Source organism: Papaver somniferum, unplaced genomic scaffold (assembly GCF_003573695.1).
Source record: "Papaver somniferum cultivar HN1 unplaced genomic scaffold, ASM357369v1 unplaced-scaffold_133, whole genome shotgun sequence".
Lineage (NCBI taxonomy): Eukaryota > Viridiplantae > Streptophyta > Magnoliopsida > Ranunculales > Papaveraceae > Papaver > Papaver somniferum.
In genome coordinates, this window is record NW_020622492.1 from 13,281,448 (window position 1) to 13,293,363 (window position 11,916).

Sequence of the window (11,916 nt, forward strand, 5' to 3'; positions counted from 1 at the left end):
GTGTTTGATTGAAGTCTAAATGGTTATATGAAGTTTAATTTGATTTCATAGAGAAATCAGGGTTCATGTTCTTCTCTAAATCAAATTAGTCAATTAGGTTTTCTTGTTTGATTGAGTTATAGTACGAAGAGATAGATGTAGTGTTTGAGATCATCAAGCAGTGTTGATGTAACGATGTTGGTGATGTGTTGGGGATTCATGGTTTGAAGACAAAGAAGAATGTGAATCTGGAACAAGAAGGGGTTTTGGTTAATTTTTAATTCCTTGGAGTTTGATTTAAGATGGGTGATGAATTAATTATATGGATTAGGTTGAGATTTAGAATGAGGCTGCAGTTGTAGTTTAGTGAGGATTAAATTACAGAGAGTTACTGTGGTGATGAGTGGGACTGAATGAGAATTACAACTACAATTTGGTGGAGTTTGAGTAACAGATGAAGAAGACTGTATGAGATGGTGTTGTCGAGTTCATGTGATTTTTTATGAAGAACTGATAGTAATGAGGACTAAAGATTTCTTAAATTTGTAATAAAAAGATGGAGCTCCAGCTAGTGGTATTGAACTGTTTTGAGAATGATTGGAGTTTTAACTTGTTGTGATTCATTTGTGGAATTGTTGAAGATGTAAATGGTTGCTGTGTGTGTTGGTGTTGTATGGAAATGGAGTCGTAGGTGATAAACATGAAGAAGTTGATGGTATTGTATGTATTCTGAACTGAAGTTGTGTTTTGATTAAGTAATGAATCTGGTGGCGAAGAATTGTATTAGAATTTTGAAGTAAAGTTGAAATGAAGCTATATCAGGGGGATTTAGATTGCAGTTGGAGTTGGTGTGTGTTCCAGTTAAGAAGTCATTTCTGTTAGAATTGTACTGCTAGAGATGATCTGTTAGAATTGATATTAGTGGTAATAATTGTATTGATTGCTTCTTTTGGTCTTGATCTGTTTTTGTGTTGCACAATGATTGTGCATTAGAGTTCTTGGCCTGAGCAATGGCTTTAGCCTTAAGCCTTGCTTTTCAGTCAGATGTATGACTGATTCAGTGTGTCTGACTTAGTTAGTATGGCTGAGTTGAATCGCTGTTGACTCCCCGAGTTCCCTACCTTGACATGAGTCGATTCAGTTGACCTGACCTTGACCAGTTGACCATTGACTTGGACTGTTGACCTGACCTTGGACGTCGACTGTTATTTGACCGTCAGTGACCGTTAGTTGACTCTGTTGGACTGGACCTTGTGTAATGGGTCATACTAGTGGGTCGTTCCGGATTAGACCCATGGGCTTGGGATTTGGGCCAGAAACCTTATTTTGTATATTTGGACCATTTCTGGTCCGAATTGACCCTTGGTTCCTTCTACAAAATGGTAGATCTTTGTAAGATTTATCTAATAGACTATAAAACCAATCCAATTCAATTAGTAAACCTTAGATATGATAAAGATAGATAATGAAAAGGTATAGAACCATAAATGGGCTTGGAACAATTAGATAGTTCACTTAGTCTTTGACTAGAGAATTGTATGAGATTGTGTTATGAGCTTTTTGTATAATCTTTAGAGTGCTTGTGTAATTAACAGTTAGTCGTTATTAACAACGATCGATCCAAAGGATGAACCAGTAGATTGTGGATCTCGAGGTAGGCGAGGCTTGTAATCAAAAGAGGTGGGAATTGATAACGAACTCTCTTGTATTCACTATTGTTTTATAAATCTATTTATATTGCGCAAGGCATGCATATCTTTGCTAGTATATGATATGTGTATGCATGTATATATGTGTGTAATACAAACTAGTTTTCTTTTATATTTTGGGATGGGATTGGATCTTTAGAAACAACTAATATTTGTGTTTTGGGAGTATTTACTTATTTCAAAAAGTGATTCTTTCCATTGACTGGACAGTGGTTACAATCTTTATTTGTTGTTAGCATGAAAAGGAGAAGGTTTCCTTTTGATTGGTATGAGATGTGAGCCCCAAACTTTATATTTATTTTTAAGCACATCTATAGGCTCGGGATGGGGGCGCACTACTATGTAGGCTCCGTATGGGGGCACACTACTATTCTCTATTTCTGTACGGGCAACATATGTCTCATACATGGATGTTTATTGTTTCTTTTAAATTACTTTCAAAATTTATTATATTATGTTTTGGTGTTTAGAGAGAATGATGTTGAGAATCTTATGTGTAATTGTTGGATTTGACTTGCGAGAGGTATAGGGTTCTCCATGTTAAAGTTCTTCCGTTGGCTATAACATTAACACCATTAGATCTCTTTAGATACTTGTTATGTAGAGTGCGCGTACATTGAAGTACTGGTAAGGTACAAATCTTATATGACTACGGGGTCGTCAAACCTCAGGGAGATTTAATGATCATTGAAGAATCTGCAAGAGTCACGCCTTACTACTCCGCAGGAATACATCACTTAACTATTATTTCTGTTGTGAATCTGTGCCGCAAGATTGGTTGGTAGAATTTTATATTTCCGTACAACTTATTATCTTAATATGTTTTACCTGTTTTACGTGTTTTATCGGTTTTCAGTAAAATTTGCATTGTCTTTAAATCATTCTAGTGATTACTTGAAAGTTAGTTATTGTTTCTACTGGGCACCCTTCGGGATGATTTACTCACCCAATTCCCACTTTCAGTTTCAGAGACATATCAAGATATGCACATGGCGATGAAAGCTTCGACGAGTTGGTTTCGTTAGTTGGTTAGCTTCCACTATGTTTATCCTGTGTTTATATTGTATTTGTAAACCAACTCACTATTAAATATGTATCACTTGAGAGGAGTTCTTGTATTTATTTTCAGAGAGGGTTTAGATTCGGGTTAAACTTTGTTTAGAACTACTAAATTAATTCTTAAATTGATGTTTTAGATCCTTGGTGCCTCATTTTATAGTTAATCTCTTGGATTAGTCAGCTGCTAGCTTAGGGGGCGCTACAAAGTTGGTATCAGAGCTCACCATTAGATCTTATATGGGAAACAATAGTTAATATCCAGTGCCAGAAAAGCTATTAGATTAATTTAGAATTGGGTTGGGTTGTGAGATAAATCTTAATCACTAAAAGCAATCAAGACTTAAAATAATTTTTGAATTGATTGATTAATTTGTTCAATATGTTGATTGCTTGCTTCTCTTTTTGTGTGTATATATCTATGAAGTAAAAGTTGTAGGCTGAAACCAATTGTGGTGTAAGTTAGAAATTTCAATAGATAACTAGAAATTAGTTAGTCTCAATTGAATAATACTTAGATAATTCAGCACCGGGAATAGTGAGGTTCGTAATTCTGATATGTTTGCATCGTCACATATAAAATCGAAAATCTTAATTGAATGCTTTTCAATATTTCGGTTTTGGATCACCTTGAGCATCAAGGAATATCTTTGAAAAATTAATGATAGGAGTTATGCACATGTTCAAATAATGTCGACATCTAGAAGTTTCCTATCTTAGCAAACCCTAATTCCGAATTCACACACAACATAAAGAAATATGTGAATTTAGGAAAATCGATTTTGCTCTTGGGACTGGTTATACCATGAGTCCCAAATTAAGTTAGGACCGGTTATACCATGACTCCCAATATAGGTTATGACCGGTTATACCTAGCTTCCCAATATTAGTTAGGATCGGTTATACCCCGTTACTAGATATAGGTTATGACTGGTTATACCATGCTTCCCAAAACTAGTTAGGATCGGTTATATCATGTCACACAATATAGGTTGGGACTAGTTCTACCTTAATTCTCAATATAAGTTAAGATTGGTTTTACCTTGTCATCTTGCATTGGTCATCCAAATATTATTCAATAAAAAACCGTACCAAGCACTTATGATTTCCCTTTCGATTATGAAACAAGTTTATGCACATACTTCCTTAAACCAATGTAAAAATACATAGTTTTCTAGGATGAAATCACACCTATATCCCACACATAATCAAATAACTATATACATAGATTATGTTGATATCGTGTCTACGAAAAAAGATGAGCTTTATACTTCGTAATTCAATATTATTCCTTGATACTTTTCAAAAAGCAGGGTATAACAACCGTACCCAATAATTCGTTTGGTAATCTGTATGGACAAACTCCAATATAATTCCGAGAGCACCAACTTAAAAGTGAGCTCAATCAAGAGATATATCAAAGATCTTAATCTCAATTTCTCAATACAATCTGCAATTGAACAGATAGAAATCTGTGATCCTGATTGATATGAGAAATAACTTGGACGGTACCAAAGACCAATGCCCAAGTTCCAATCAATTCCTATCCAACAATCAATGTCGGGTTTACCAATTGATTAAACTACGCACAACCTGTGATATTTCAATTATATTAAAAATATAATGCGGAAAAGAAATAACACAGACACCAAAAATTTTGTTAACGAGGAAACCGCAAATGCATAAAAACCCTAGGACCTAGTCAAGATTGAACACCACACTGTATTAATCCGCTATAGACACTAACATACTACAAGTTAATTTCGTATTGGGATGTAGTTGAGCCATAACCAAGTCTCACACCGATTAAGGTACAATCACTTTCCTTACGCCTCTAGAACCACGCCGGATACTGTGCACTTGATTCCCTTATATGATCTCACCTAGAACTAAGAGTTTCTACGACCCAAAGTCGAAGACTAAACAAACCTGTCTCACACAGATATGTCTTTTCTGATAGATAAATCTGTCACCCACATAAGTGCCTATGAAGTTTTGTTCCGTCTTATAATAAATCAAGGTGAACAGGAACCAATTGATAATCCGGTCTTATACACCCGAAGAACAGCCTAGAAAGATCAATCACCTCACAATAACTTAATTATATGGTGGTAGAAGAAGTTACGGCGAAATCACAAAGTCTGGGACGAAGAACTTTGTGACTACTTTTTATATCTTATCTATCGGATATAAATCTCGAGCAAATCTTAGAGAAGATAGTACTCAATATAAAAGAACAAGTAAGATCAGAACACGCAACTACATAGAAAATAGTTGGATCTGGATTCACGAATCCCAATTGAAGTTTTCAACTCGTTAACCTAATAAGGTTTTGTAAAAACCTAGGTTAAAGGGGATCGACTCTAGTTTGCAACAACGACACCGAAAAGTGTCGGGATTAGGTTTTCCAGTTGCTAGAGTTCTCCCTTATATAGTCTTTCAAATCAGGGTTTGCTTATAGTCAAAGCTAAGATAGCTTAGTAACAAAGCATTCATCATTCACCATTAGATGAAAACCTGATTTAGGATTCAAGCTAAGTCTGCTTTAAGCAATCAATCTCCACCGTTAGATGGTTTTAGCTTGTTACACACAAACGAAATATACTTTCATTTTGATATGGGTAACCGTACCTAAACGTGTATATTGAGTTGGCTCAATTATAGTTAACCAAAGTTAGCCATATGGACACTTTTGTCTTAACCATATTCATATAACACTTCTAGATCAAATATGATGATCAACCAATCATGAAAGATAATCAAATGAATAGCTAATTGTGTTTCAAATAGAGTTGTTCAATTGTTCACTATCTCATACAAATATATGTGAACAAATTGAAACAAAATCAGATTGATTCGTAATTATACAAAGTACTTATACAAAAATAAATTCATGAACATTGAGCCACGGATTGCAAAGATTGCATTCCTTAATTCATAAATGTTTAGTTCATGAGTATGAGAATCATACTTAACCGATCTTAGAACTTAAACCATTGTGTCCGCAAACGAGGTACGTGAAAACAGTTACGGATCTTGGCCTTGTTCCGCCGTTCGCAAACCAGGTACGTGAACAACAGTCACGGACCCAACTCAGGTAGAACCGTTTGCATACTAGGTGCGCAAACAAGGTTCCCGGACTGAAAAAGCGCGGGTCTAACAACAACACCCAATATTTCGTTTAGGCAATCTTTATGGACTAACTCCAATATAATTCCAAGAGAATCAGCTAGACAGTCAGACTCAATCAAGGAAAATATATCCAAGAGTTATATCTCAATTTCTAATCAATCTGCAATCGAATAGATAGAAATTTGTGAGCTGGATTAATAAGAGAAATAACTTGGATGATACCAAATACCAATATCCAAGCGTCAATCAATTTCAATCAACAACCAAAGGTCGGATTCACAAATTGATTGAACTACGCACAACCTGTGATATTTCAATTATATAAAAAAAATAATGCGGAAAAGAAATAACACAGACACCAGAAATTTTGTTAACGAGGAAACCGCAAATGCAAAAAAAACCCGGGACCTAGTCCAGATTTAAACACCACACTGTATTAAGTCGCTACAGACTCTAGCCTACTACAAGTTAACTTCGGAATAGAATGTAGTTTAGCTCTAACCAATATCCCACTGATTAAGTTACAATCGTGTTTCTTACGCCTCTGAATCCCAACATGACTCTATGCACTTGATTCCCTGATCTGATCCCACCCACAACTAAGAGTTGCTACGACCCAAAGCCGAAGACTTGATAAACAAATCTGTCTCATACATAAAAGTCTATCGAATAGATAAATCTGTCTCCCACATAAATACCTAGGAGTTTTTTTTCCGTCTTTTGATAAACCAAGGTGAACATGAACCAACTGATACACCAGACTTATATTCCCGAAGAACATCCTAGTAATATCAATCACCTCACAATAATCTTAACCGTATGGTAGCGGAACAAGATATTGTGGAGTCACAAAGAATGAGACAAAGAGCTTTGTGACTACTTTTTATCTTAGCTATCGAAAATTAAATATCGATCAAATATTAGAGAGAAGATAATACTCAATACTATAGAAAAAATTAAGATAAGAACACGCAACTACAGATAAAATAGTTGGGTCTGGCTTCAGAATTCCAATGAATTCTTTAAGTCGAACCTATAATGGTTTTAGGAAAAACCTAGGTTAAAGGAGAATCGAATCTAGTCGCAACTAGTATCACATAGGAGGTTTGAGGATTAGGTTTCCCAGTTGCTAGAGTTATTCCTTATATAGTCTTCAAATCAGGGTTTGCAATCAATGCTACCTTAGTAACAAAGCATTCAATATTCACCGTTAGATGAAAACCTAATTAGAGACAAGCTAATATCTTTCAACCGTTAGATTGACTTAGCTTGTTATATACAAATAAAATGTGCCTTCATTTATATATGAGTAACCGTTCCTAAACGTGTACACTTGGTTGGATCAAAAATAGTTAACCGAAGTTAGCCATATGAACACTTTCATATCAACCTTGTTCATCTTTATCACAACTAGTTCAAATGACTCAAATGAAACTAGTTATAGAGTTGTTCAATTGTTTATATTCTCATAGAAGTATACAAGAAAAAATTGAAGCAAAATCGGTTTTGATTCACTCGAATCAATTCATGAACACTACAGCCACAGTTTGTAAAGATTATATTCCTTATTATATAAACGTATTTTTTCATGAGTATGTAAACATACATAACCGTTATTAGAACTTAACCCACTCAGGTATGCAAATGGGTATGCATGCCAAAGTTTCCGGACTCGGTCTTGTTCACCAGTATGCAAACATGTACGCATACTGTCGTTCATGGCCGAACTCAGTTGAATTAGTACGCATACGGGTATGCATCCTATAGTTCCCGGACTTCAACTGTTGAATCAGTACGTATACAGGTATGCATACTAAATTCCCGGACTTGGAATACACTTGCAACAGTTATCATATAAGTACGCATATTGTGCTATATCCAATCAAAGGTTAATTGTTCTAAACTCCCATTTCAATCATTGAAACATTCTTGGAAGACGAGAATAGCTGTTTCACACAAACTATTAGCTTCAAAGCAAATTTAAAGTGATCGAATGATCAATGATATGATTTCAATAATGTTGTAGTAAATAAGATTCGGACTCTGAGACTTGTGAAGTTTAAATTTAAAAATTTAATGTAAATAATATAAAATAATTTAAAGTTTTAGAACTCTAAGACTTGTGAGAGTTACTGGAACTAGGATTCCACCGAATTCATAACATAAGGTTCAATTATTTATTTTCAATAATTATCGCTCAATAAATAAAATAACATCGACTCTGATTTTTCCAACGTAGATTCTCAAAATATTAGCTATAAATCGTAAGCATGGGACATCAAACATTTAAGCAAGCATGACCCATCAAATAAAATAAAACTAATTAATTCGAATCATAAATCAATTTAAAATACTCTATAATCGTTTAATAGTTAATAAATTTAAGATTTAAAATAAATGCAAAAGTCATAAAAAGAATAAAATAAATTTACCCATGTATGAAATTCGGATTCATCCGCCGACCCATGTAGGGGTTTAACTCCTCATACTGTAGACATCCTTAAAATTCATTTTTATTGATCAAAAGTGCTTACAAGAGGTGAAAAGATAAGAAAACTGAGTTTCGCAACGCTGTAAAGCCGTTACAATAACTATTACAAAAAACTATTGTTTTACTCGGTCGCATAAAAATTGTCATCTTTGGAAAAAACACTGACAGTTCTAAAACGACAGTCTACAAGCGTAGTCTGTTCTTCTTCTTCTTCTTCTTTTCTGCAGCAGCAGAAAAATCTGCTCTGCAACCCTCTATTCTTTTCCCCAGTCACTCGATGCCCCCTTCTATGCTTCCCAGCTCCATTTATATAATCAAACAACACCAAATCTCTCGTAATAATGCTGAAAATCCTCACAGTACGAAAATATTATTCTCGGGTTATTATCATCTTCTTCACACGTTTGGTAGTTGTAAACTCTCCTTTTTTGTCTCCTCCACTCTCCAAATTGTGGCTTGACTTCCTAAACACGTGCAATACACGTTTAAAACAGAGTTAAACACACAAAAGTCCGTGAAATCCCGTGAATATCTCTTTCTGCTCTATTTTGTATCTACCCGATTGTCCAGTCAGTTCTACTCGAATCCAACACTCTTACCAATCCTGTTTTGGTCAAACAGACCCAATATTACCGATTTATGTGCTTTAGTCTGACTTAAACTCCACATAAATCCGAGCAAATCTTTCCGGGAATAAACCCGAGAATAACATTCCCTGTTTTCTTCCAACGGCGATTCCAACCAATTTTAATCGAATCCAAACCCATAACCAGGCTTGTTAGGCTCAATCAAGTCATCCCAATAATTTGCAGCCTTTTAGTCTCCCTAAATGTCTTCAAATCACGAACCCTAATTTCGCAGTTTTGATAAGAATTTTTTCGGACGAATTCCAGAATTTGAATGGGGAAGATGATGGTCGCCCCTTAACAGAGATGGGGGTCCGAATAGTAAAGAAGGTGCCCCTTATAAATTGAGGTTCCCCTTATCCGGAACCAAGAGAGTTCGAATAACATGTGTCCTCTGGGTGCCTATATCAACTTTTCGAGCCAAATTTTCCACAAGAGCTTATTTTTCCAAAAACATCTAAAACAAGTTTATTAGAGAAATAATGAGTCCTAGCTATTGTAATTATGGGTGAAAAACAACGCACTTTCGTGCTTATCAATCAATACGAAATATTCCGAGTCTACATCAAATGACTGTCTCACACAAATCATGTAAGATGTTACTAGGAGATTTTCACATGATCATCTTTTGACTTTCGTCATGAATAAAAGATGAACTTGGTTAAAGCGAAAGCTTACAAATATGTAAGCGAGTTAAACTCAGCTCGAAATAACAAATGTGTATAATGTAAAGTATATATAGCTATACGACTTTTGTCTCAATAGGCTATAGAATAGAAATATACTTCTGAGTGATAGATGATTTCAAGTCTCCACATATCTTTTGTTGACGAAGTTCCGCAAGCTCCCCTTAGTAGTTCTTCGTCTTCAATCGATAAACGCCGTGAAGTCTAAAGCTCAACTACACATTCTATCCTAATCCGAGACATAGCTATAAGTAGACTAGAAACCAAAACTTATAGTTTTAACAACTAAACTTGACAAACAAGCTTGAGATAGCAACGCTTGCGAGTTCGACCGAGCAGTGCTCTAACAATCTCCCCCTTTGTCAGTTTTAGTGACAAAATTATCAATACATATGGATTATAAAATAAATAAACATTGTAGCTTTTCATCCAAATGCTTGATTTCCTTGGTTCTTCAACATTACTCGAAATCTTCGTCACTTCCAAGTACTCCAATGATTCCGAACGTGTTCAACTCAGCATCATAGTTGTTGAAGATCCTTAGCCATAACAATATATAAAAACAAGATGTTTTCGTATTGTTATACAATGTCATAGTATTATTACACAACATCAAAGTTCAATTGTATCACAACTTTGACAATAATACTACAGTGATATGTATCACTCCCCCTTAGTCAATACTTCATCTCACAATGAAAACCACTCCCCTTTACATAATGATACGTAAACCATATGTACTTGTAGTGTGAACTACACAATAATTCTCCCTTTTTTGTCAATATAAATTGGCAAAGGACGAAAACTAGTGAAATCGTAATTAAATTCTCATAGAGATACATCATGACTAAAAGAGAACATATCAACTTTGTTTCGGTGATTTTACATAGTCGAAACTTAGTGTATTTATCAATGAGTTTATAAAGATACAAGAAAACTCCTACAATATTCCACATCCGCACTCCCCACAAAGACTTTGCAGTTCAGCACAAGCTCAATTAAGAACTCTCCCCCAAAAAATTTCATTCCTGAAAGAACAACAAGAGCGACCTTACTTTTACAAGAAAAGAAGGATTTCTTTGGACATTAACAAATCACATGAAACATGAATTTGTATCCAGAAAACTCAATTAAATTAACCACAAAGGAACCTCAATGATTAATTTAATCGGAAATGCTCAACTTAACAAAAACTTACGGAGCCATATAATATTTTCACATATAGGTGGATCAGGGAAGATCAATACTGCGGAATATTCAAAGGTTCATTCTACTTTTTATCAATATTTGCATAATGATATATCATAGACTTAATCTTTGCAATTCAAAATTTCATTCTATTTTCCATCAATATTTGCATAATGACACAATAGACTTAACTTTTGACATATACGGGACAATCAAGGTTCACGGACGTAAACACATATCCCATAACATTATTTGCAATATATAACACAAATAAAGATTAATACTGCAAAATCATCTTCCAAATAAACTTTAGAATTTAAATTAATAAATCTAAAACCATTGCAAGATGAAAATCGTTGGCAATAGCTATGTGTAATCACAATATATGCTATTCCAAACCCTACTTATCCTTCTTAAAACACAAGAATAAATTCTCATAAGAAGTTTCCTACATTAAGAAAATCAAGTTTATTTGATAACTTCATACCTTTGAAAAGCTCTATCATAAAAGGTATCACTGATATCCTTGATTTTTTTGACCGTAGAGTCTCCATGTTCATGGGTTAGAACATTAACTTTTCAATCAACAATGCGGGCAAGATGCCTAGATTTGACACGGTCCACGATGAGTTTCTTATGATTTCGAATCAAGGTCTTTTTATTTTCAAGGATTTTGGTCTGATCATCAATGAGCTGATTTATTTGCAGTTGAAAATTTGCAAATTTGACCCTAGAGTCATTCTGAAAAAGAATTAAATCCTTGACATATTCACCAATCCAGGAGTTGTACTCTTTCCTTGCAATCATCTTTTTCAAGACAAGTTCTTGAACTGAATCGCATCCTTCAATGTCTTCTTCCATCTAAAGATTCACCACTTCCTGAGGTCTTGAGGAGTTCTCCATTTTTTTATTAGGGAAGAAAAAACAATATAAAATATATATATGTTTATGAACAAGAGAAAGACACCCTTGTAATAGAAACGCTAAAACTCCCAAGAAAGACATGGACGCTCGTGGACTTGTTAAGAAGGGTTAATGGATCAAAAAGG